Raw genomic sequence first — 27,613 nt, forward strand, 5'->3', positions numbered from 1 at the left:
CTGATGTTACTTCTTTTGTGTCCTATTGGTTCATGCAATCTGTCACTCATCTACTCTAGTCTCTGTACTATTACATAAAAAGTCCTACATCTCTCTTCGGTATTGTTCACTTCTGAGCTGGGAGAAATATATGTGTTATGACAAGATTAGATTTGGACCCATTATACCACTAGTGATTGGCACTAGCTAAACCTGGGTACAGAGTATTGAGCTGATGATAATTTAGCCTGGCCATCAATGATATAACCATATGGTAGGGGAGAGGAAGGTGTTAAAGTAATGAAAATAAGATCTTTCCAACATCATATTGAGGAAGTGGGTCCACCAGGACAAGGAGGAAGAAGAGTTCCCAGGAATGTTCAAAGGATGCTCCAGCAGCTCTACAGGCTGCAGGACATGTGCCTGGAGCACCCAAAGGTGGCTCTATGACAGCTCTATAGGCTACATTTCAGACACCCTAAAAGCCAAATGCAGGTGCAACAAGGCAGTTGCAGTGTCACCCCAGGCATTGTGCCATGGATGGTGGCACCACGCACACATTCCTTGTTGTGGCTCTGAACTTAAAGTTTATACAAATTAATAGAAAATATCAATAAACTAAAAGTTAACAAATTCTAAATGAAGGGCCTGCAGCATCTATACATCCCCACTGCCATCACTAGCTCATGTATACATTACTCACTGTGCCGTTGGTTGGTGTGAGACACAGGATATGCTTTGAGTTATCTAGTCCCTATAGTATTCACATAATATTATAGATATAGTTTTACTTGGGTTCCCAAATATCACTAAAACTTTTAATTATTTTTTTTATACATTTATAACCCTAATTCAATATCTCTTTTCTGTTTCACTCTTGATGGCTTTATCAGAATTGTTCTGTCAATTGATAATAATGTTATCTGAAACTATTACCATAACTTTTCATGTTTGTAGTTTTATTACTAGAATAAATCCCTAACACAATGCAGCTGGCAATGTTATAGTTTCAGGCTAATAGGAGGAGTAGAACAAGAGACATCACCAAATGAGAAACCTACTCATTATAAGAAGTCATATATGAGAACCTACTATAGTCACTTATATCTCTCACTTGCCTTATAGCAAAGCTTCTGTCTTATCACTATAAAGGTATTTGTAATGCCCAGGGTCTCTGGTCTGTATTATCTGTATATACTGTATTTAGGCCAATATGATGTATGCATTATTCCTTGGTAAAATATATATATATATATATATATATATTAAATAAATTAAGTGGGCAGATGATTTCTATGTACTATAACTACAGTTCCTAAAGTGGTGTGTGTCTGCCCAGTCTAGCTATTGTGTTAATATAACAGATTAAACAAATATTATGAACCACTATGAGATCTCAGTTTCATTACCTGTTCAGGTGAAGAAGCGGCCTCCTGGAATTGGGTTTTGAATCTATAGTATAAAGAAAAATCCTATAACTGCAAATATCTGTCCTGGGACAAATTCTCTGAGAACCTCCCTGTCCAACCAACTCTCTCAGAGTGATGAGAATCCTGTGACATCACAGAGCTCAAGGGGACCTGACTATGACATAACAATGGAATTTCAGCCTTTTATGCTTTCATCATAAACACCTACAGTATATTTACTGTAGCCTAAATTCTGGCATAATGAATACACAGTAAGAATGAATGAATGGTATAATCATCATATTTCAAATCATTAGCATTTTGAAATCCGACTTGACAAATGGCAAAATCTTATATTACTTTTACAAGGACACGATAAAAACACAAATTTTGCATTACATTATGTTTGCGGATGCAATATCAATGCCATCAAGAAGCTGGTTTATTTCTTTTTTTTTATAGTATTTACATATACCTTAGGCCCTGATTCAGAGCCGGACGCCCTGACCAGAGCGCTCGCTCTGAATCAGGGCCCACCTCCATAATTATGGAGCGTCCTCCTGGACGCTTGTATAGATGTGGGTCACCACCCACAGCATATACGAGCGTGCAGGACGATGGTCTTGACCATCGCGACCATCGCCACTGCGAGCCGAAGCCTGCGGTTGAGTTTCTCAACCGCAAGGCCCGGAGTGATTTTGGCTCTATCAGAGCCAAAATCACTCCCACTGACATCACTAGTGATGTCAGTGGGGCCGGCTTCTGACGGTAGGCGTTCCCTTGGGAACGCCCCCGTCTGGGAGGCTCGCGCCCGGAACGCCCACCAAAGGAGGAGTGCTGTCAATCAACATCGACAGCACGCCCCCTTTGATCAGACACAATGAGCGAAGGAAAGTCCTTCGCTCGTCGCGTCTCGCACATGCGCACGACGGAGCTCCCTCCGTCGTGCGCATGCGCAGTGCACACCATCGACCCACTTGCGAGCGGACAGCCGCTCGCGAGTGGGTCTGAATCAGGCCCTTAGTCACCACATAACATTTCCCTATTTATTATGTGTAGGCCTAGTGGAAAATAGAATAACAACAAGCAACTATGATGATGTGAGCTGGGCATCCATCACACAGCCTACTAATCACAGATGCAGAATGGGATGTATAAGGGACGTTCATTCATATAATGATCTATACAGAAAAGTCCAACCAATTGGAAAAGCAGATAAATGGTTTTATTTCAATTAGAGATGAGCGGGTTCGGATTAGTTTGGATTTCAACGCCGAGTTCGGATTTTTCCCGGCAAAAAAAACGGGACTCCGAAAGAGGCAAAACATAATTTTTCATGGACAAACATCATCATTCCTGGACTTTTGACCAGGAATGATGATGTTTCGAGTCCCGTTTTTTTGCCAGAAAAATCCAAACTCTGCGTGGAAATCCGAACCCGCTCTTCTCTAATTTCAATATTATTCAGCATTTGCACATTGTGAGCTATACTGTAATTTCCAACTCACTTACTGCAGACAATATGAAACATTTTAAATGAACCCAGATATACAGTGCGATTAAAGGGAACCTCCATACATTATTTTAAGTATTTTGCATTACATTATATTTGCAGGTGTAATATCAATGACATCAATAAGGTGGTTTATTTCTTAGTATTGGTATGTGTCTTGTCACACATACTAATAATAAGCAAATGCCAGCTGATGGGACGTTACGGGGTTTCCCACGTCCTGCCAGCCAATCAGAAGCCGAATCACATCTAGCAGCTTCTCATTAGCTGGACCCCATTTGTACTCTTACCAATGAGAGGCTGCTAGATGTGAAGCGGCCTCTGATTGGCTGGCGGAATGTGGGAAACCCCATGAAGTCAGCTGGCTTTCATGTAGTATTGGTATGTGTGACAAGACACATACCAATTCTAGTCCGTATGGTATCGGGTAAGCGTGTTCCTATTTTGCCAAGACCCCCCCCCCCCCCCCCCCCCCCGGGATCCTACGGAGACCAGTGTGAGGATCAGGTGAGTATAGGATCTTTGTTGCCGGCCAATGCACACGGATTCTACTCGGAGAGGAGGACAGAAACATCTGGTAGAAAGTATGTGTGATTGATGTATGTGTGTAATAAATCTTTACTAACTATGGTGTGTGTGTTATGTCTTTATTTAACTATTTATTTCTACTTCAGGGTCCATAGGGGTCCACAGGGTGACCTTGGGTGTATAGCTGGATCCTCGGGCACCACGGAGTTAAAGCTTTCAGCTGCTCCCAGGATGCACTTGGGTCCAACCTCCCCTATACCCCGCCCCCGAGCCACGGGTGAGTGCGCACGTTTTCTTCCAACGTCATGTCCGAGGAGGAGATTGAGCACTCCGGGGCTCCGGTATTGTTCTCCTGCAGGCGCTGTTCTGCAGGAGTGGATAGGGAGGATTTGTCACAGGACGACCTGTGCGGACGGTGTCAGGCGCTCCCTGGTATGTCTAAACCTCCCATGTCGCAGGAGCCACCATGGGCGATGTTTTTCCAGGTGCTGGTGTCCATCGCGGACCATCTGTCGGTCCCGACTGCCGCCCCTACTAGGGCGTTGCCCCAGCCTGCCATCCCCCATTCCCCGGGTGTCCCACAATTATTGCAGACTCCCCCGGGGTCTCAGCCTGTTGGTCCCTATGCGGGGTTGCCAATGTATATTCAGTCCACCCCTGTGGCACAGCAGGCTGTGGTGCCATTTCAGGCTCCTGTGGCGACTCCTCCACCCTGGGTGGATGCCCTTTCCCACACTGTCCAAGATTTGGCGGCAACATCTTCGGCTTTTCAGTCGATGTTGCGCAGTGACGTGCCCTCCAGGGCGTCTAAACGCTCAGTCATGGCGCAGGCTGCGCATCTTTCGGATTCTGAGGGGTCCTCAGATGATGGTGAGGTGCAGGATGACTCAGCCTCAGATGCCTCAGTCCAGGAGGTAGACACTAAGTCTTCCATCAATGTGCGGGCTCTGGTTAAGGCGGTGCGGGCCATTCTTCTGATTGAGGATGAGGCACCCGCTCCCAAGTCGAGGTATCCTAGTTTTAAAAAAGCTAAGGTTACTTCTGCAGCGATCCCCTTGTCTGATCAGTTGACTGATCACATGGCGGTGGCCTGGCAGACACCCAGTAAGCGTTTCCTGCCACAGAAACGATTGGCGTCCAATTATCCATTCCCGGAAGCGCATTGTAAGAAATGGGAAACTCCGCCTGCAGTCGATTCCCATGTAACCAGCCTCATCAGGAGTGCTACTTTGCCATTGCCTTCTATATCCTCGCTGAAGGATCCTACGGACAGGAAGGTGGAGACTTGTCTAAAGTCTATTTATTCTCTCAGGGGCTGTAGCCCGGCCGTCCATGGCCATCTCCTGGGTGGCCAAGGCCATTGAGGGGTGGGCCAACGCCTTGGAGGACACGTTTACGGATGTAGCTCCAGACGTCCAGAGGGCGTTGTTAGGACAGATGAGAGATGCCGCCTCCTACATTGGAGATGCATCTTTGGATGCTAGCCTGTTGACCTCTAGGGTTTCGGCGGCAGCAGTGTCTGCTCGTAGATCCTTGTGGTTGCGGTCTTGGAGAGCAGACGCGGATTCAAAGAAAGGCTTGGAGGCCTTACCTTTTAATGGAGAATTACTATTTGGTCCGGACCTGGACAAAATAGTAGATACCCTGGCGAAATCCAAGTCAGCCTTCCTCCCTTCAGCTACTACACCTACTAAGGTCCGGAGCTCGGCCTTTCGTTCCTTTCAGGTTCAGGGCAAGGCAAAGGGTCAGTCCTTCCCGAGGCAGTCCGCACCCAAGACCGCCTCAAAGCCAAAGAAAAGAAGCAAGCCTGGAGTGCTAGGCGCCCTTCTTCCAAGCCAGAAGATAAGCCTTCTGCGTGATGGGACGGGCCTCCCTCTGGGGGACCCCAGAGTGGGAGGCCGACTTCTTCAATTCGCCCAGTGCTGGCACAATACCACCACGGATGCCTGGGTGCGAGAAGTGGTCTCCCAGGGGTACGCCCTGTCTTTTCGGCACAGGCCGCCTTGCCAGTTTTTTTGCACAAGTCCTTCTCAGGACAAAACCAAGGCCTTGCAGGTTCAGGAAGCCATAGAGGCCTTGCTGACGGCGGGGGTCATTATACCCGTACCACAGTCTCAACGTGGGATGGGGTATTACTCTACGCTGTTTCTGGTGCAGAAACCCAATGGCTCTCATCGCCCCATCCTCAATTTGAAGTCCCTGAATAGGTTTCTCAGGGTTCCCAAATTCAGGATGGAAACTTTGCGTTCCATCATTCTGGCGATGGAACCGGGGGATTATATGGTCTCCCTGGATATCCAGGACGCCTACCTCCATGTGCCTATAGCAACATCGCACCAACAGTTTCTGCGGTTTGCTATTCTCCACAACCACTACCAATTCAGGGCTCTACCCTTTGGTCTCTCCACGGCACCAAGGGTATTTACCAAGGTGATGGCGGTCATGGCGGCTCACCTTCGGAGCCAGGGGATACGGTTGCTACCGTATCTAGACGACCTCCTCTTGCTGGCAAGCTCGCCGGAAGTACTGATCCAGCATCTCCACCTGACGGTCGCTTGTCTACAGGCGCGCGGCTGGTTGATCAACTGGAAGAAGTCCTCCCTCATCCCATCACAGCGGATGGTTCATTTGGGGGCCCTGCTGGACTCTCGTCAGCAACGGATTTTTCTGACTCCAGAGAAGGTCTCCTCCTTATAGCTGCGGATTCACGGCTGTCTGAGCAGTGGCAGAGTGTCGGTGCACTCAGCGATGAGAGTTTTGGGGTCCATGGTGTCGGCGTTCGACATGGTGGAGTTTGCCCAGTTCCATTCCAGGCCCCTGCAGGGGCTGATTCTTTCGGAATGGAACGGATTGCCACACAGGATCCGCTCTCAGATGCTGGTGTTGTCCTCGGAGGTGCGTCTGTCCCTAGCCTGGTGGCTGCAGATAGCTCATCTCCAAGAGGGGCGCCCCTTTTGGATCCCGGAATGGGTTCTGCTCACGACAGATGCCAGTCTCTGGGGTTGGGGGGCGGTGACAGGCTCCTTGTCACTTCAGGGTCGTTGGTCGGCGGAGGAAGCGATTCTTCCCATCAACATCCTGGAACTGAGGGCAGTATACAGAGCCCTGCAGTCGTCCGGCACCGCCCTTCACGGAAGGGCCGTTCAGGTGCAGTCAGACAATGCCACCACGGTGGCGTACATCAATCACCAGGGAGGGACTCGCAGTCGAGCTGCGATGTCGGAGGTGTCCCGCGTCCTGGCTTGGGCGGAGCGCTATCTTCCAGCTCTCTCGGCAGTTTTCATCCCAGGAGTCCTCAATTGGGAGGCAGACTTCCTCAGCCGTTACGACGTGCATCCTGGGGAATGGTCGCTTCATCCAGAGGTATTCCAACTACTCGTGGACAAGTGGGGGCTGCCAGAGCTGGACCTGATGGCGTCCCGTCACAATCACAAGCTGCCCGTGTACGGGTCAAGGACAAGGGACGTAGGCGCAAGTCTGATAGACGCGCTGTCGGTGAGATGGCTGTTTCAACTGGCTTACTTGTTCCCTCCGATATCTCTGCTGCCTCGGGTCCTGCGCAAGTTCAAACAGTACGGAGGCACACTGATCCTGGTGGCCCCAGCGTGACCCAGAAGGCCGTGGTACTCCGATCTGCGGAGTTTGTCCATCGACGTTCCGTTCCTCCTACCTCAACGGCGGGACCTGTTGTCTCAGGGGCCCTGTCTTCACCCGGATCTGGGTCGACTATCTTTGACGGCGTGGCTCTTGAGACAGCCGTCCTGAGGTCTCGGGGCTTTTCTAGCTCTGTTATTACCACCATGCTGAGGTCGCGCAAGCCTGCTTCCGCGAGGATCTATCACAGAGTGTGGCACACTTATTTTCAGTGATGCGAGGCCAGAAAATATGATCCCCAGGTGTTCCGGGTTTCGCGTATTTTGGCTTTCCTTCAGTCGGGTTTGGACTTAGGATTACGTCTTTCCTCACTGAAGGTGCACGTGTCTGCTCTGTCGGTGTGGTTCCAGCGCAGGATCGCTGCTATGCCGGATGTACACACCTTTTTCCAGGGAGTTTTAAGAATCCAGTCTCCCTTTGTGCCACCTGTGGCCCCGTGGGATTTGGCGGTGGTTCTTCGGGCCTTACAGGGTCCGCCTTTTGAGCCCTTGGAGTCAGTGGAGCTCAAGTGGCTAACTTTTAAAACTGTTTTCCTCTTGGCAATTGCTTCTGCCAGGAGGGTTTCAGATTTGGGGGCGCTTTCTTGTCGTCCCCCTTTTCTGATTTTTCATCAGGACAGAGCGGTGCTTCGCACTCGTCCTGATTTCCTGCCTAAGGTGGTTTCCAGATTCCACATTAATCAGGAAATTGTTGTACCAGCCTTTCAGTCGCCTGATCTTTCGGCTGGGGAGACTTCCTTAGACGTTGTCCGTGCACTCCAGGTTTATGTGGACCGGACTAGTTCTGTGAGGAAGTCGGATTCTTTGTTTATCCTCTTTGGTTTTCACAAGAGGGGTTGGCCTGCCAACAAACAGACTCTAGCCCGTTGGCTTCGTTCTGTTATTATTGAGGCTTATATGCAGGAGGGTTTACCTGTTCCAGCCTCTGTTAAGGCTCATTCCACTCGGTCTGTGGGTCCCTCTTGGGCTGCTAGACGTGGCGCCTCTGCTGTTCAGCTCTGTAAGGCGGCCACCTGGTCTTCCATTCAGACCTTTTTGAGGTTCTATGCGTTTGACACCTTTGCCTCTCAGGATGCATCCTTTGGGCGCCGGGTTCTCCTATCAGCACAGGAGCGTCCCCGCCCTTAGTTGGACTGCTTTGGGACATCCCCAAGGTCACCCTGTGGACCCTGAAGTAGAAAACAAGAGATATGGTAAGAACTTACCTTTGTTATCTCTGTTTCTACGAAGTCCATAGGGTCCACCTGGCTTCATATGGGCTGTGTGACTGGTCACCGGTTTTCCGTCTCCCATTTCTGTGAGTATGGTTCTTGTGTGTTGCAGTCTTCCTTCTCTCTGTTTCGTCTCCTCCTCCGGCCTGGGCTGCTTACCAACTGAGGTGCCTGTGGCTCGGGGGCGGGGTATAGGGGAGGTTGGACCCAAGTGCGTCCTGGGAGCAGCTGAAAGCTTTAACTCCGTGGTGCCCGAGGATCCAGGATCCAGCTATACCCCCAAGGTCACCCTGTGGACCCTATGGACTTCGTAGAAACAGAGATAACAAAGGTAAGTTCTTACCATATCTCTTGTTTTTACAGTGGGGGTAAAGGTGCCGAACGCCAGCTGGTTCTTGTAGTTCCACAAGTGCTAAAGGCATGCTGGCACCTGTAGTTCCATAGTAAAATACAATAGTTTACATCTATTTTACACTTACACGTAGAGCCCTGGGCTTCAGGCCAAGCCAGAGGTTATGGGAGAAGAGGACCACTTTTTTCGGGGGTCCCCACCTCCCCTGAGATCCCCGGCTTGGCCTGACCGACTTGGTGTGAGAATGCTTAAGCTCTGGAGACCCGGTAATAGGGTCTCTGGGTTGTGGCATTACACCCCGGTCGTTTTGGGTCCGGTTCTGGTTTTAATTGTAGTGGGACTCCTACGTAATTTTTTCCCCCCTATAATTAAAACCAGGACTTGCCCTGCAGCCTGATGCTCATACCTAAATTACGGTGGAACCCTACTCATTTTGTTCCCTGTAATGTTAGGTACCAGGACAGGCTGACAAGTTATTACAGGTCTAACACACAAGCAGCCTTCACATAACTCACTGATATGTGCAGGCTGCTAGCTCGGGAGAGATTTGCAGAGAGAAAACACTGCAATCTCAGGTGAGAAATCTCCTGCAAACTCGTTTAGCCTCAAATTCCCTGTTGGTAAAGTTGGAATAAAAAAGTGATTAAATCACCCGAGTTTTGGCGATTTACAGCGAGATTAATCTCTTTGCAAATCGGGTCAATCTCGAATCTTAGTGAATTTACCCCTAAGTGTCAACTGTGTACTTCTGCTCCATTTATGAAATGCAACAAGTTTCCTGCATGCAGGGTGCACAATGGGCAATGTGGATGACAACGTGCGGGAGAGCGTATCATCATCGACATAGTACACACTGGCCAGTGCTGACAATATGTTGTCCAATCTGCTAGATTGGACAAAATATCATCAGGTGTGTCTCCAGCATTACACTGTGATGTTTATTTTATTATTTTTATAATCTTGTGCATAAGTTTTTATGTTATGTTACTGTTTGCATTTGTACATAAAGTGTCAGAAATATGCTGATATTCTTTTTTTAATTTCAATTTCAGATGCAGAAGGTCAGAGGCCTGATTGGCAGGATGTACTGAGGAGGGAGATGAACCTCCTGAGCAATTATTTGGGGCTTATCTAAGAGTCTGTGGAGAGGATGAGGAGTGTTTTGAGGTAAAATTTAGATTTTTGTTTTTAAAAAAAAATTAATAAATCCAATCCAGTTTTTTTTGTTTATATCATGTGTTGTGTAATTGTTATATGTTAGCTTATTATAGTTTAGAAGTGAGTATATTTTAACAATACACAAAGGAAAAAAAACACACATATGCCCTGATTCATCAGTACACTGCTGATTGCAAATTCCCGATTATCGTGAATCTGCGAGTGGCCAGAATGGGTCCTGCGTTTTCACACGCAGTGATTCCCACCATGACTCAATTTAAACAAGCTGATTCTAAACTTAAATATTTGGGTGTACAGATTACTTCTGATCTGTCTCAGCTTTATACTACTAATTTCTTTGCTGTTATAGACTAAATTGTCACTATGCTTGACAGTTGGAAATTACTGCTATTGCCAGTTTTGAGACATGCGGCTTTCCTAAAAAGCATTATCTTCCCAAAGATATTTTATTTCATGCAAATGTTGCCAATTAGCTTGTCTAAATCAGATATTATTTTTCTTTAAATAAGAAAATGACCTGCTTTCTGTGGCAAAAGTGTCCCTTTCAAGGTTAGGTGCTGTACACAATTCGGGAGGGGCTGGAATCCCAGAGTTACCCTCTTACTCAGTGTCAGTCTTTTACAGATAAATTACCGATTGGTTCTTGGAACAAAATACTTATTCTGATTATCAGCTAGATATGGTACTATTTCCCCTTATTCCCCTAGTGCTCCCCCCCGCCACAAGGACAGGGACAACAATAATGCAAGAATAATAAGTTACTTACCTTACCTCCTTCTGTTCTGGCTGCCCCTCCATCCAGGGTTGATGCTAGCCTCACGCATGCTGGCTCACAACAGTTAAAAACTTTATTGCACGGGCTGGCGGCAGCAGCCTAGGTAGGAGGTGGAGCGGGAGCGCAGGACGGAGCGGGAGGGCGGGCCCTTGTCTGTCACCTCTATTGTGCAGCAGTGGGGAGTAGGAGAGAGCCCCTGGGCCTGTCACAAGAAGGATATAGTAATACAGGATTCGAGCCATCGTCCTTATGGCTGCAAGCTACCGGTGTCTCGCGAGTGATGGGTTGGCGACCGATGGTTTATACTGTAATAGAAAACTATAAAAGGTGTACAATGTTTCCTTTTTCCGCAAAAGCTTTCGTAGTTTCAACAGTTGTATCCAATTGTATTACCAAGAAGCAGGATTAGATAAACAAAGTAACGCTTTATTTTTATATGTAAAACAAATGAAAAAGTCCAAATAGATAAAAATAGTAAAAAGCAGCAGCAAAGTCTTTTGATAGCCAAACCACACCTTCACATATAGCACGGTTTCTTTGCAGAAAAAGGTGGCCGGTTTTTAAATACTGTAACTATATCACATACATTCGTTCTCAAATCAAAGAGGTAATATTCATGTAGAATAATCAGTGGAGCGATGATGTGGTTGTTGGCTCATAGAGGCAGTTTTTAAGCAGAAAAGACAGTAGAGCAATAATGTAATTTTTAGCTCACTGGACCTTCGGAAGTATAGGGTATGCGGCAATAGACACACCGGCAGATGCCAGAAGCCAGGGTCCTTGTGGTCCCCAACCGCTAAACCTCCCTCTGCACGTCGCTGATGGATGCAATTAGGGATCCGGCAATGCATCCTGCACTTGGAAATCAGTACTGACCGCCTCAACATGCTGCTACTATTTATGTATTAATGTTACCCAGGTGGTATTATGGACTAAGATAACAAATAGTATTAATAGTACTAATGTCACCCAGGTGTTCGTAGGGGCTGATATGATAAATAGTATTAATGTCACCCAGATGTTATTACAGACCAAGATGACAAATATTATTAATATCACCCAGGTGTTATTAAGGACTAAGATGACAAATAGTATTAATGTTACCTAGTTGTTATTAAGGACTAAGATGATGAATAGTATTAATGTCACCTAGTTGTTATTAAGGACTAAGATGATGAATAGTATTAAAGTCTCCCAGGTGTTTGTAGGGACTATGACAACATATATTTCTAATGCGAGCAAAAATCCGACAAAATTACAGGCGCAATGCGGAAAACAGCATCGCGCCGGGAAGTTTAGTAGAATGCCTGTTCTCGCGACTAAACACCCTGTTTAAGGTGTGAGGGGTGGGAGAACGGCATTTCCTGACCTAATAGCGCGCAGAATTGAATAGCTCCGGGAGCTCCTTCCTGGTGCTATTCAATTCGCGTTGAATTGATTGAGTCCATTGTATGTTGGACTATAGACTTACGGCTATGTATCTCTGTATTGTCACTTTACATTTTTGAGAAACGCAAGTCAAAAAGAACTGGAGAACTATGTGTTTTGTGGACTTTTTTGGTTGTATTTCCCCCTTTTTTTATATTTTTTATATTTGAAAGCTCTATAGCCCTCATTCAGAGGCGCTCGCAAGAAGCGAGTGCTCGTTCTTGATGAGGGCGGCCGCTTGTTTTTTTAAGTGCGGCCTCCTGGTTGCTAGCTAAGCTGTGGGTTACCACCGACATCTTTTGCAACTGACCAAGTTGATGGTCGCGATGGTCAAGACCATCGGGGCTTGCAACAAGACCCTAAGGTTGGGTCTCGGCAACCGCAAGCCCCAGGGAGCTTCCTGCTCTGATCGAGCAGGAAGCTCCCCGCTGATATCACTGCTGATGTCAGTGCGGCCGCCTACAAAACGGCAGGTGTTCCTTAAGGAATGCCTCCATTTGTGAAACCACCCCCCGCCACGCCTACAAAACAGGGCGAGCTGTCGATCAACATCGGCAGCCGCCACTTTTGTAGTGAGCTCCGGAGCTAGAGAATTTCTCTCTCGCTCCGGGGCTTGCACACACGCAGTGCGGCCGCTGCGTGTGCACAGGGCCTAAACATCGACCCGGTTGACCGGGTCTGAATGAGGGCCTATATGTAATAACAATAACATAAATATGAAACAAGATAACAATCCAGGTTTCTGATTATTTATTTTATTGTGCCATATAGCCATAGATTTCTTTCACATTTATTCAGGACTCTCGGGGCTTGATTCAGACCCGGACACTAAGCTGCGCTCTCTTGCAGCTAAAAAGGGCCAGGTATGCAAATGCCATCGGAGCTGCTCGCAGCCCTTGAGGTCGACCCTACCCCACCGCAAGCACTACGATCACTGCAGGCTGAAATACACCCAAGTGACGTGTACAATGTTGGGGTGACGAGGCTTCATACCCCTGGATCATGGTATGAGAAACGCTGCTCCTATTATATTAATTTTCCTTACAGCCGGCTGGGAAGATAAGGAAACTCAACACACTTGTGATGAATTCCACTTAGCTCTCAGAGGTACATCCCCTTTGAGCCGTCTTTTATTAGTTCAGAAAACTGCTGTCACAAACATTTGCCAAAAATGGTTTGACAGAAAAAAATACATATGATTGGTTTAACAAGTACATAGGATGTGTCAATGCATCTTTCAGTTAGTCTTTTTTTCACAGTGTCCAGACTTAGGGCCTGATTCAGACCCACTCGCGAGCGGCTGTCCGCTCGCAAGTGGGTCGATGTTGTGCACTGCGCATGCGCACGACGGCGGGAGCTCCGTCGTGCGCATGCGCCAGACGTGACGAGCGAAGGACTTTCCTTCGCTCGTTGTGTCTGATCAAAGGGGGCGTGCTGTCGATGTTGATTAACAGCACGCCCCCTTTGGTGGGTGTGCCGGGGGTGTTCCTCCCTGACGGGGGCGTTCCCAAGGGAACGCCTACCGTCTGAAGCCGGCCCACTGACATCACTAGTGATGTCAGTGGGAGTGATTTTGGCTCTGATAGAGCCAAAATCACTTCGGGCCTTGCGGTTGAAAACCTCAACCGCAGGCTCCGGCTCGCAGTGGCGATGGTCAAGACCATCGCGGCCTTCAAACTGCACGCTCGTATAGGCTGTGGGTGGTGACCCACAGTATAACGTGGCAATAAGTTGTTCTTACATGTCAGTTATGTTCCAATATGGAATCACCCGATGTATATGAACAACAATAAAGAATATATAGTAGTTACGCCCATGGTGCACACTGTTGTGTAATTTAGCACTTTTAAAATAAACAATGGAAATTCACCCTTTCTGGATGATGTACAAACATTGGGCAGTTCTTACACTCGATGTTTTTCGATAGTTGTTCCTGTTTGTCCCAGCTACTGTTATAATGGGCTTCTGTTGGGCATCCTCCTTTGATCAATTTCAATGCTTAATCAGCCTTCTGATGCAGATTTACTGGCATCCACAGCGAAGATGTGGCAGCTATTCTGAGAAACCTTAGATTTACTCAGCTTGCTGATGCCTGCCCGATGGTCGTGATGGTGATCCCATGCTGGGTTTTCGTACACATCAGCAGGTCACAGAAGCCTGCAGTGAGCATCTTTGTACACAAGACGCCTCCTGCTGCTATTGCATATTTTCGCACAACTGCTGTGTACAAAGACGCAATGCAGGTGCCAATAGCGTCCATTTCCGAGTCGGGCCCTTTGCCATTATATACCGTGAGTAGGCTCATGATGATGTGATTCACGATGCCAGGCACCTGCTCCTCCCATCCTGACACAGAAAGTTATACTTCTACTGATTTCAAAGTACCGCATAGGAATTTGCAGCGCTTACAGTTAATTATAATAAGGGATTATGGGTGTTAGTGTGGGGCTCAGGGCTGCCATTTTCAAACCATTTTATGATCTTGACTAAGAAAAAAAGGAGCTTGGGTTGAAGGATCTGCTTTTACAATGCACTAGGAGTGGCCCTTTCTATTTTATAAATGTACTAATGTATTAGGTTTGTTTGGTCCAGAACCCTTGGAGTGAAGGGCTTACTGTATGTTCTGCTGAAAATTCTAATTCAAATGGTCTAAAAAGTACAGTAGTGGGACAGTCTCCTGCATGTCATCCACCTCCTGTGTGAAGTAGGAGGCCCTGGAGTCTAATGACACCATCTCACATTAAATTGCCTCATTGTGGCCCCTCCTCTTGCTGTGAAATGCCATTACTTGCAGTTTTGAAAATCAGGGGTCAGGACCATGATGACATAATCGCAGTGCCAAGGCCCCCCCAACCCAAAAAAAAAATAAAAAATTAAAAATGGGTGTAGTAGTCAACCAAAACTATCTTAAATCTTTAGTATTGAATATGGTGTGGAAGCAATAATAATTCTGTCTCCACAGCAAGATCATCTGCGGCCTCCTGTGTATGAGGCCAGTTTGGACCCTGCTGATGGTAAAGCTGAGAATGCAGTGGAAAAGCCTGCAGGAGAACCTGTCAGATTTGGGTGGATAAAAGGAGTAATGGTCAGTCCATAAATGACCGATATACTGTATGAGGCAATTACTTTTTGTTATAAAGCACAATTTTATTTCTATTCTGTTTATTCTATAAATGTGTTTTTTTCAACAATAGAGTTTTATTGAATATATACAAAAACAAAAGCTGTTGGGGTGCAGAAAAGCAAAAGGGCAACAGGGAAATTAAGAAACAAGGATAGGGAAGACAGGACATCTACAGGCATCAAATATGTGAAACCGAGGACTTACAGTAATGACAGTGCAGACAGCAAGGTCCGCAGTTGGAGATTTGTATAGGTTAAAGGAAGGAGGGGTTCTCTGGATAGCAAAACCTGTAGGAGGGCCTATGTCCTTACCATCTGTTACATATAGAGGCCACTGGTACCATTTCAGGATAGGAGAAGAGGGGGCCATGACATATGGGACCTCCCAAGTCTCCATTTCAAAAAGGATTTGGAAACAACTTTACCAAATGGAGGGGGAGAATCATGGCAGCAGCAGCATTAGTTCTATTAGCTGCACTAGACATGAGATAGCTATATTCTGGTAGGCTGCAGGGGACAACGCCGCCATTTTCTTGTGGACAAATTTTAATAACGTTCCCCTGTTCTGCATTAAACGTTTCCGCCTGTTGCCGTCACTTATTAGATTACGATTATAGTCACGGAATCTGCTGTTACCCATGGCGACTAGTGTTGGGGTGACGAGGCTTCCTACCCCTGGATCATGGTATGCAAAACACTACTCCTGTGCTTTATCAATTCTCCTTACAGCCGGCTGGGAAGATAAGGAAACTCAACACACTTGTGATGAATTCCACTTAGCTCTCAGAGGTACATCCCCTTTGAACACGTCTTTTATAAGTTCAGAAAACTGCTGTCACAAACATTTGCCAAAAATGGTTTGACAGAAAAGAATACATATGATTGGTTTAACAAGTACATTGGAAGTGTCAATGCATCTTTCAGTTAGTCGTTTTTTCACAGTGTCCAGACTTAGTAACCTATTCTGGGATTCTTCAGCTGCTGCTCTCCTTCAGCTGCTGTTGTCTTGTAACTGCTTGTTCATTATAATGCTGGCTCAATCTCATGATATTTGTGTAAAGGAAATTGGCTTTTTCTCATAAATACTGATGAATCTTACAGTATGTTTTAAATAAACACTATAAATTATTATAGACTCTCACAATCCCCTCTTTTTATTAAAACATACTATCTTTCCCTTACTGGAGTCATGGCTTTCGTAGTAACTATATTACTTCCATAGGCACCCTATGCAAGTAGATGCAAGCATCATTCATCACCTGAATACCAAGAATCCCGGCGCATCTTTACCTAGAAAGAGGGGTTTCTTCCAACATCAGTACTACAGAAAACACATTTCTTCTCAGGTGTGATCAATGTAATTCTTTCACACGCTGAACATTTTTCCCACTCGGAGGCACTCTTCTTATGTGTGACAAAGAGAGTCCCTACCGGTGCAGATGCCTTATTTACCATTTTCCTAAATTTATAAGATACCCATGAACTTCACCCGTGCAAAAGTTGTCGGTACACAAAATCTTCTTTCCCTGAATTTGTATCCATAACAAAGAAGATATTTCTACTTCAGGGTCCATAGGGGGTCCACAGGGTTGACCTTGGGGTATAGCTGGATCCTCGGGTACCACGCAGTTAAAGCTTTGCTGCTCCCAGGATGCACTTGGGTCTGTCCTCCTCTGTACCCCACCCCCGAGCCACAGGCACCTCAGTTTTAGTTGGTGCCCAGCCGGAGTCGGGTCACCCTAAGCAGCCCCTAAGCTTTATTTTTATTTTTAAAAGAAGATTTTATTATTTTATTTTTTACTATCTTCAGAGCGGCAGCATCAGACTGTCCATCTGGACGTCCACGCTGCCGCTCCAACAAACCCACTGGCGCTGCGACGCCAGTACTGATCTGAGGATCGCAGCGGGACCCCGGAGTCAGTAGTAGCGTGGCTCTGGGACCTCCCAAGAACTGCTGCCGGACACATGGGGCCAGGTAAGCCGCGATCTAAGGCAGTCTTTAGCCGCCGGTCTCTGGGGACAGACCAGCAGCGCTAGTAGCGGCGGCGGGCCCCCCCCCCCCTCTGTGGTATACCCCGCGTGACCGCTGGCCTCCAGGGTGTAAGGACCGGCGGGGATCCGGCTTCCCTGGGGGTTTAGTACTAGCAGATGAGGCAGCCTTCCCTGCTTTAGCGGCTCCTCCCCTCAGCCCAGCGCGCCTTCTCTCATGTGTGCTGGTGTTGCTGGGCTGTTATCTCCTGGCCACTCAGTGCTCTCCGGCGGGCATCTTCTTAAGGCAGCATCGCAGAGCTCCCAGGCGGATACAGTGGACCAGTCCCCCTGCGTACCTCTCCCCCTACAAAGGACAGAGGGCCTGATTCAGAGCCGAACGCTCTGACCAGAGCGCTCGCTCTGAATCAGGGCCCTCCTCCCTAAAAATGGAGCGGCCTCTTGGATGCTCGCATAGCTGTGGGTTACCACCCACAGCTTATGCGAGCGTCCATGATGATGATCGCGATGGTCTTGACCATCGCGACCATCGGGCTTGCGACGAGACCCTGCAGTAGGGTCTCGGTGACCGCAAGCCCTGGAGTGATTTTGGCTCTATCAGAGCCAAAATCACTCCCACTGACATCACTAGTGCATTTGCCCACCATCGACCCGCTTGCGAGCGTCCTTCGCTCGCGAGCGGGTCTGAATCAGGCCCAGTGTTTGCAGCGCTATAGCCCTCCAAGACACTGAATCTGGGAGGTTGATTGTAGCTGAAGGTGCAGTGAGTATAACTTCCTGCATGGTATGTGACTTTTGCTAGTGCTGCCTGTCTGTGCTTATTTCTACTTACTGTCAGCTTATACCCATCCCTTTCCTTCTCCTTACGGCCCGCAGGTGTGTGGGGGAGGGGTGTTCTTTCTGTGTACCTCACTTATATAGATCAACGTATTTGTGAGGTTCGTCACATACTGCGGTGTGCTACTCAGTGCCATATTGTGGGCTGTTTGTGTTGCATACTTGGGAGTGCGCAGGTGTTACACAACTTACCTCGTTTCGGTGACACATTTTTATTGCAAAAGTTTTGTGTCATGTCTGATGAGGAGAATGAGCGCTCCGTGGCTCCTGTGTTGTTTTCCTGCCGACGCTGTTCGGCAGGGGTTGACGGGGTGGATTTGTCTCAGGACGGTCTGTGCGGGCGGTGCCAGCTGGTACCTGGTCCCTCTAAACCCCCGGTGGCGCAAGATCCTCCGTTGGCGATGTTTACACAAGTGCTGGCATCAATCGCGGACCGACTTGCGGTCCCGACTGTGGTCCCTTCCAGGGCGTTGCTACAGCCTACCATCCCCCGTTCCCCGGGTGTGACGCGTCTGGTGCAGTCTCCTCCCGGGTCTCAGACTGTGGGTCCTTATGTGGGATTGCCTATATACGTGCAATCTCCCACGGTGCCGCAGCAGTCGATGGTACCTTTTCAGGGGTATCCTCAAACGGTACCCCCTCCCTGGGTGGATGTCCTCTCAAGTTCTGTTGAACGGCTTCGTCATCGGCTTTTCAATCTATGTTGCACAGTGATTTGCCCCCAAAGGCATCCAAGCAACTCGTTTCGGCTTCACTGGCAGCACAGTTCACGGACTCGGACGTGTCTTCGGATGACGGGGAGGTCCATGAAGACTCTGACTCGGATGCCGGGGCCCAGGAGGTGGAGGCTAAGTCCTCCATTAATGTGCCGGCATTGGTTAGGGCGGTGCAGGCCATCCTTCATATAGAGGTGGATGCGCCGGTTCCCAGGTCGAAGTACCCTAATTTTAAAAAGGCAAAAGTAGCTTCGACTGTTTTTCCCCTGTCCGACCAGTTAACGGATCATATGGCGGGGGCCTGGCAGTTGCCCAGCAAGAGATTCCAACCGCAGAAACGGTTGGCTTCAAACTATCCTTTTCCTGAGGCTCATTGCAGGAAGTGGGAAACTCCGCCTGCGGTGGATTCCCATGTCACCCGCTTAATTAAAAGCGCTACGCTGCCTTTGCTGTCGATCTCCTCCCTGAAAGATCCCACGGACAGGAATGTGGAGACTTGTTTAAAATCTATCTACTCTCTCGGGGGCGGTGGCCCGTCTGTCCATGGCCATCTCTTGGGTGGCTAAGGCCATCGAGAGCTGGGCCAACGCTTTGGAGGATACCTTTCCGGAGGATGCTCCGGAGATCCAGAGAGCGTTGATCGGACAAATGAGGGATACGGCTACTTACATTGGGGAAGTGACCTCTCGGGTGTCGGCTGTAGCTGTGTCGGCGCGTCGGTCCTTGTGGCTGAGGTCTTGGAGAGCTGACGCTGACTCCAAAAAGGGCCTGGAGGCCTTACCTTTTAATGGGGAGTTGCTTTTTGGTCCAGACTTGGACAAAATAGTGGATACTCTGGCTAAATCTTAATCAGCCTTCCTCCCTTTGGCTTCTGCACCTACCAAGGTACGGAGCTCTGCCTTCCGGTCCTTTCGGGTTCAGGGCAAGGCCAAAGGTCAGTCCTTCCCGAGGCAGTCGGCGACCAAGGCCGCTTCTAAGCCCAAGAAGCAGGCCTGGAGTGCCAGGCGCCCTTCTTCCAAACAGGAAGATAAACCTTCTGCCTGATGGGACGGGCCTCCCTCTGGGGGACCCCAGAGTGGGAGGCCGACTTCTTCTATTTGCCCAGTGCTGGCACGATACCACCACGGATGCCTGGGTTCGAGAAGTGGTCTCCCAGGGGCATGCCCTGTCTTTTCGGCACAGACCACCCCACCAGTTTTTCTGCACGAGTCCTTCTCAGGACAAGACCAAGACTTTACAGATTCAGGAGGCTATAGAGTCCTTGCTGAAAGCAGGGGTCATTGTTCCCGTTCCTCAATTACAACAAGGGACGGGGTACTATTCTTCTCTGTTTCTGGTGCAGAAACCCAATGGTTCTCATCGCCCTATCCTCAACTTGAAGTCTCTGAACAAATTCCTCAGGGTTCCGAAGTTCAGCATGGAAACGTTACGTTCCATCATTCTGGCGATGGAGCCTGGGGATTACATGGTGTCCCTGGATATCCTGGACGCCTACCTTCATGTTATGATAGCACCTTCGCACCAGCGGTATCTGAGGTTCGCTATCCTTCAACATCATTATCAGTTCCGGGCGCTACCCTATGGTCTCTCCACGGCACCGAGGGTATTCACAAAGATTATGGCGGTCATGGCCGCACATCTTCAGAACCAGAATGTACGGCTGCTGCCGTATCTGGACGACCTCCTGTTGCTGGCGAGCTCCCCGGAGGTACTGCTTCAACATCTCCACCTGACTGTCGCTTGCCTGCAAGCGCACGGGTGGCTGATAAATTGGAAAAAGTCCTCCCTGATTCCATCACAGCGGATGGTTCATTTGGGAGCCCTGCTGGATTCTCGTCAGCAAAGGATCTTCCTGACTCGGAGAAGGTCTCCTCCCTACAGCTGCGGATACACAGTTGCCTGAGCAGTTGCCGCCTGCCGGTCCATTCGGCTATGAGAGTTCTGGGGTCAATGGTGTCGACATTCGACATGGTGGAATTTGCCCAGTTCCATTCTCGACCCCTGCAGGGGCTGATTCTATCGGAATGGAACGGGTTACCTCACCGGATCAGCTCTCAGATGCTGGTGTTGTCCCCGGAGGCTCGGCAGTCTTTGGCTTGGTGGCTTCAGACAGCTCATCTGGTCGAGGGGCGCCCCTTTTGGATCCCGGACTGGGTCCTGCTCACGACGGATGCCAGTCTCCGGGGTTGGGGGGCAGTGACCGGCTCATTGTCACTTCAGGGTCGTTGGTCTGCGGAAGAAGCACTTCTCCCCATCAACATCCTGGAACTGCGGGCAGTATACAGGGCCCTGCAGTCATCCGGCCCCACTCTTCACGGAAGGGCGGTTCAGGTGCAGTCCGACAACGCCACCATGGTGGCGTATATCACCACCAAGGGGGAACTCGCAGTCGGGCAGCGATGTCGGAGATGTCTCGCATTCTTGCTTGGGCGGAGTGTCACATTCCAGTGATCTCGGCAGTCTTCATTCCCGGAGTTCTCAATTGGGAGGCGGACTTCCTCAGCCGTCACGACGTGCATCCCGGGGAATGGTCGCTTCACCCAGAGGTGTTTCAGCTACTCGTGGACAAGTGGGGGCTGCCGGAGTTGGACTTGATGGCCTCCCGTCACAATCACAAGTTGCCCGTTTACGGGTCAAGGACAAGAGACACAGGCGCCTGTCTGGTAGACGCGCTGTCGGTGAAATGGACGTTTCACCTGGCGTATCGGTTTCCCCCGATATCCCTGCTTCCTCGGGTTCTGCGGAAATTCAAGCAGGACGGCGGCACGCTCATGCTTGTAGCTCCGGCGTGGCCCAGACATCCTTGGTACTCCGATCTGAGGAGCCTCTCCATCGACGCTCCGTACCTTCTTCCTCAGCGTCGGGACCTCTTGTCTCAAGGGCCCTGCCTTTACCCGGATCTGGGTCGGCTGTCTTTGATGGCGTGGCTCTTGAGACAGCCGTCTTGAGGTCTCGGGGTTTCTCCAGGTCGGTCATTGGAACCATGCTTAGGGCACGCAAGCCTGCTTCCGCACGGATTTACCACAGAGTGTGGCGCACTTACTTTCAGTGGTGTGAATCCAGAAGTTATGATCCTCAGGTGTTCCGGGTTTCCAGAATCTTGGAGTTCCTTCAATCAGGTTTGGACCTCGGCTTACGCCTTGCCTCTCTGAAGGTTCATGTGTCTGCTTTGTCCGTGTGGTTTCAACGACAGATTGCTACACTGCCAGATGTTCACACCTTTTTCCAGGGTGTTCTCAGGATCCAGCCTCCCTTCGTGCCTCCTGTGGCTCCTTGGGACTTGGCGGTGGTGCTACGGGTCTTGCAGGGTCCTCCTTTTGAGCCTCTTGAGTCGGTGGAACTCAAGTGGCTGACGTTTAGGACCGTTTGTCTCCTGGCAATTGCTTCTGCCAGGAGGGTGTCTGAATTGGGGGCGCTTTCCTGTTGCCCTCCTTTTCTGATTTTTCACCAGGACAGAGCGGTACTCCACACTCGTCCTGAGTTTTTGCCCAAAGTGGTCTCATAGTTCCACATTAATCAGGAACTTGTTGTGCCAGCTTTTCAGTCACCTGATCTTTCAGCTGGTGAGGCTTCCTTAGATGTAGTCCGGGCGCTTAGAATCTATGTGGACCGGACTGCTTCGGTTAGGAAGTCTGATTCATTGTTTGTCCTCTTCGGTTTTCACAAGAGGGGTTGGCCTGCCAACAAACAATCGTTAGCCCGTTGGCTTCATTCCGTTATTTGTGAGGCTTATGCACAGGAGGGTTTATCTGTGCCAGCCTCTGTTAAGGCTCATTCCACTCGTTCTTTGGGTCCCTCTTGGGCTACTAGACGTGGCGCCTCTGCTGCTCAGCTGTGTAAGGCGGCCACTTGGTCTTCAATTCAAACGTTTTGAGGTTCTATGCTTTTCACACCTTCGCCTCTCAGGATGCCTCCTTCGGGAGCCGGGTGCTCCTTTCAGCACAGGAGCGTCCCCGCCCTTAGTTGAACTGCTTTGGGACATCACCAAGGTCAACCCTGTGGACCCCCTATGGACCCTGAAGTAGAAAACAAGAGATATGGTAAGAACTTACCTTTGTTATCTCTGTTTCTACGAAGTCCATAGGGTCCACAGGGCGCCCGCCCTGACGCACCTGGCTTCATATCGGCTGTGTGGCTGGTCACCGGTTTTCCGTCTCCCATTTCTGTGAGTATGGTTTCTTGTGTGTTCCAGTCTTCCTTCTCTCTGTTTAGTCTCCTCCTCCGGCCTTGGCTGCTTACCAACTGAGGTGCCTGTGGCTCGGGGGCGGGGTATAGAGGAGGACGGACCCAAGTGCATCCTGGGAGCAGCAAAGCTTTAACTGCGTGGTGCCCTTGGATCCAGATCCAGCTATACCCCCAAGGTCAACCCTGTGGACCCTATGGACTTCGTAGAAACAGAGATAACAAAGGTAAGTTCTTACCATATCTCTTGTTTTACACCTGGGCAAAACCATGTAGCGCAGCAGGGGGGGGGGCAGATTTAAAGGGCCTGATTCTGAGTCAGAGGCATCCTCGACCACTCCTCCGTCTGGCCCCGGCAGCCTACTTACTGATTCATGCTATTGCGAGTATCAGCCCGTCTGCATGCGTTTGCTTCGCGTCACCCACTGGTTTTCTCTCTGCAGCCATCATCATTATTATCTGGAATTACACCCCCCACCCATGCTGGGTGCAATAGATCGGTCAGAAACAGGCGTCCTATCTCCGCCCACACGCTCCAATCTAGCTCGGAAGTTGGCCCACGCGCCCCACTACACTCCCATGAGATGGATCTGTTCCATATGTCCTCATGGTAACCGCCCAAAATGCCCATTTCACGTCAGTGGGCTGATCTGTCTGAACGGTCAATCAAGTCCATGTGTGTATGCACGGTATGGCACATGCGCAGTCCGCTGTTGCTTTCTTCGGATCTGTCCGCATTAGGACTTGCGTTCGATTCAGAATCGGACCCAATATGTGCAAAGAGATTTAGATTTGGGAGGGGGCAGTTGCGTATCTATAATGGCTGCAGTGTGTGTGGGGCACATGGGCCCCCCGGGTCCAAGGGGGCCCCGCTCCGCACACACTGCACCCATATTATTTTAGACTTACTTGTCCATGGTCCCACATCGGGTGTCTGCGCTGCTCAGAACACCGGAAAATGGGCGCCGCTGCCATTTTTCCTGTGTTCTTTGCATGCGCAGTAGACTCCGGGCACACTCTAGTGCCTGGAGTCTACTAATGGTGGGTACACACTGGGCGATATTACTGAGCGACTGCACGATTACGACATCGTAATTGTGCAGTCGCTCTGTAATCGTGCACAAATTGTGCACTTTTATGTCGGAAACGACCAGCGATGCGCACTCCCGCTGGTCGTTTCCGACATTGTCCATCGCCTGAACATGCAGCACAATCTGACGATAACGACAGATTGGCAAGTTCAGGAATGATGGACAGTGTCTGCACTGAACGACTGATCGTTCAGTGCAGACACTACAGGGGATCAGGAACGACGGTACGATTACGATGTCGTGATCGTACTGTCTTTCCTGATCGCCTAGTGTGTACGTACCTTAAGGCTCCGGTGGCTGGCTAGCCGCGTCAGTCGGCTGCCGGCCACCAGGGAGGGAGGAGGGGGCCCCGCACAGGGAGTGCACACGGGCCTCCTCCTCTCTTTAGATGCCCCAGGAGGGTGGTATCCAAGTTCATATATAAATTGCTTTATAAAAAACAAGAGATATGGTAAGAACTTACCTTTGTTATCTCTGTTTCTACGAAGTCCATAGGGTCCACAGGGTTGACCTTGGGGTATAGCTGGATCTGGATCCATGGGCACCACACAGTTAAAGCTTTAGCTGCTCCCAGGATGCACTTGGGTCCGTCCTCCTCTATACCCCGGCCACAGCACCTCAGTTGGTAAGCAGCCAAGGCCGGAGGAGGAGACTAAACAGAGAGAAGGAAGACTGGAACACACAAGAAACCATACTCACAGAAATGGGAGACGGAAAACCGGTGACCAGCCACACAGCCCATTTGAAGCCAGGTGCGTCAGGGCGGGCGCCCTGTGGACCCTATGGACTTTGTAGAAACAGAGATAACAAAGGTAAGTTCTTACCATATCTCTTGTTTTCTACTTCAGGGTCCATAGGGGGTCCACAGGGTTGACCTTGGGCATGTCCCAAAGCAGTACAACTAAGGGCGGGGACGCTCCTGTGCTGAAAGGAGTACCCGGCACCCGAAGGATGCATCCTGAGAGGCGAAGGTGTCAAACGCATAGAACCTCAAAAACGTTTGAATTGAAGACCAAGTGGCCGCCTTACACAGCTGAACAGCAGAAGCGCCACGTCTAGCAGCCCAAGAGGGACCCACAGAACGAGTGGAATGAGCCTTAACAGAGGCTGGCACAGGTAAGCCCTCCTGTGCATAAGCCTCACAAATAACAGAACGAAGCCAACGGGCTAACGTTTGTTTGTTGGCAGGCCAACCCCTCTTGTGAAAACCAAAGAGGATAAACAAGGAATCAGACTTCCTAACCGAAGCCGTCCGGTCTACATAAATTCTAAGCGCCCGGACCACATCTAAGGAAGTCTCACCAGCTGAAAGATCAGGGGACTGAAAAGCTGGCACAACAAGTTCCTGATTAATGTGGAACTTCGAGACCACTTTGGGCAAAAACTCAGGACGAGTGCGGAGCACCGCTCTGTCCTGGTGAAAAATCAGGAAAGGAGGGCGACAGGAAAGCGCCCCCAATTCAGACACCCTCCTGGCCGAAGCAATTGCCAGGAGAAAAACCGTCTTAAATGTCAGCCACTTGAGCTCCACCGCCTCAAGAGGCTCAAACGGAGGACCCTGCAGGACCCGTAGCACCACCGCCAAGTCCCAAGGAGCCACAGGAGGCACAAAGGGAGGCTGGATCCTGAGAACACCTTGGAAAAAGGTGTGAACGTCTGGTAGTATTGCAATCCGCCGTTGAAACCACACGGACAAGGCGGACACATGAACCTTCAGAGATGCAAGGTGTAAGCCGAGATCCAATCCTGACTGAAGAAATTCCAAGATCCTACAAAACTCGGAACACCTGAGGATCATAATGTATTGGACTCACACCACTGAAAGTAAGTGTGTCACACTCTGTGATAAATCCGTGCTGAAGCAGGCTTGCGTGCCCTGAGCATGGTACCAATAACCGAACTGGAGAAGCCCCGAGACCTCAAGACGGCTGTCTCAAGAGCCACGCCGTCAAAGACAGCCGACCCAGATCCGGGTAAAGGCAGGGCCCCTGAGACAACAGGTCCCGACGCTGAGGAAGAAGGTACGGAGCGTCGATGGAGAGGCTCCTGAGATCGGAGTACCAAGGACGTCTGGGCCACGCCGGAGCTACCAGCACGAGCATGCCGCCGTCCTGCTTGAATTTCCGCAGAACCCGAGGAAGCAGGGATAGCAGAGGAAACAGATACGCCAGGTGAAACGTCCATTTCACCGACAGCGCGTCCACCAGACAGGCGCCTGTGTCTCTTGTCCTTGACCCGTAAACGGGCAACTTGTGATTGTGACGGGAGGCCATCAAGTCCAGCTCCGGCAGACCCCACCTGTCCACGAGTAGCTGAAACACCTCTGGGTGAAGCGACCATTCCCCGGGATGCACGTCGTGACGGCTGAGGAAGTCCGCCTCCCAATTGAGGACTCCGGGGATGAAGACCGCTGAGATCGCTGGAATGTGACCCTCCGCCCAAGTCAGGATACGAGACACCTCCGACATCGCTGCCTGTCTGCGAGTTCCGCCTTGGTGGTTGATATACGCCACCGTGGTGGCGTTGTCGAACTGCACCTGTACCGCCCTTCCGTGAAGAGCGGGGCCGGACGACTGCAGGGCCCTGTATACTGCCCGCAGTTCCAGGATGTTGATGGGGAGAAGTGCTTCTTCCGCTGACCAACGACCCTGAAGCGACAAAGAGCCGGTCACTGCCCCCCAACCCCGGAGACTGGCATCCGTCGTGAGCAGGACCCAGTCCGGGATCCAAAATGGGCGCCCCTCGACCAAGCCAAAGATTGCCGAACGTCCGAAGACAACACCAGCACCTGAGAGCGGATCCGGTGAGGTAACCCGTTCCATTCTGATAGAATCAGCCCCTGCAGGGGCCGGGAATGGAACTGGGCAAATTCCACCATGTCGAATGTCGACACCATGGACCCCAGAACTCTCATAGCCGAATGGACCGACAGGCGGCAACGGCTCAGGCAACTGCGTATCTGCAGCTGTAGGGAGGCGACCTTCTCCGGAGCCAGGAAGATCCTTTGCTGACGCAAATCCAGCAGGGCTCCCAAATGAACCATCCGCTGTGATGGAATCAGGGAGGACTTTTTCCAATTTATCAACCACCCGTGTGCTTGCAGGCAAGCGATCGTCAGGTGGAGATGTTGAAGCAGTACCTCCGGGGAGCTCGCCAGCAACAGGAGGTCATCCAGATACGGCAGCAGCCGTACATTCTGGTTCCGAAGATGTGCGGCCATGACCGCCATAATCTTCGTGAACACCCTCGGTGCCGTGGAGAGACCAAAGGGTAGCGCCCGGAACTGATAGTGGTGTTGAAGGATAGCGAACCTCAGATACCGCTGGTGTGAGGATGCTATCGGAACATGGAGGTAGGCGTCCTGGATGTCCAGGGACACCATGTAATCCCCCGGTTCCATCGCCAGAATGATGGAACGTAACGTTTCCATCCTGAACTTGGGAACTCTGAGGAATTTGTTCAGAGACTTCAAGTTGAGGATAGGGCGATGAGAACCATTGGGTTTCTGCACCAGAAACAGAGACGAATAATACCCCGTCCCTCGTTGTGATAGAGGAACGGGAACAATGACCCCTGCTTTCAGCAAGGACTCTATAGCCTCCTGAACCTGTAACGCCTTGGTCTTGTCCTGAGAAGGACTTGTGCAGA

The 27,613-nt window shown here is 49.9% G+C and overlaps 1 pseudogene; it reads left to right on the plus strand.

Moving 5' to 3' along the window:
* The window catches only part of LOC148525494 (solute carrier family 12 member 3-like), a 137,097-nt pseudogene that overhangs the window by 42,436 nt on the left and 67,048 nt on the right, over window positions 1-27,613 (plus strand).

Source organism: Taudactylus pleione, unplaced genomic scaffold (assembly GCF_031769625.1).
Source record: "Taudactylus pleione unplaced genomic scaffold, aTauple2 ptg000106l, whole genome shotgun sequence".
NCBI classification, from domain to species: domain Eukaryota; kingdom Metazoa; phylum Chordata; class Amphibia; order Anura; family Myobatrachidae; genus Taudactylus; species Taudactylus pleione.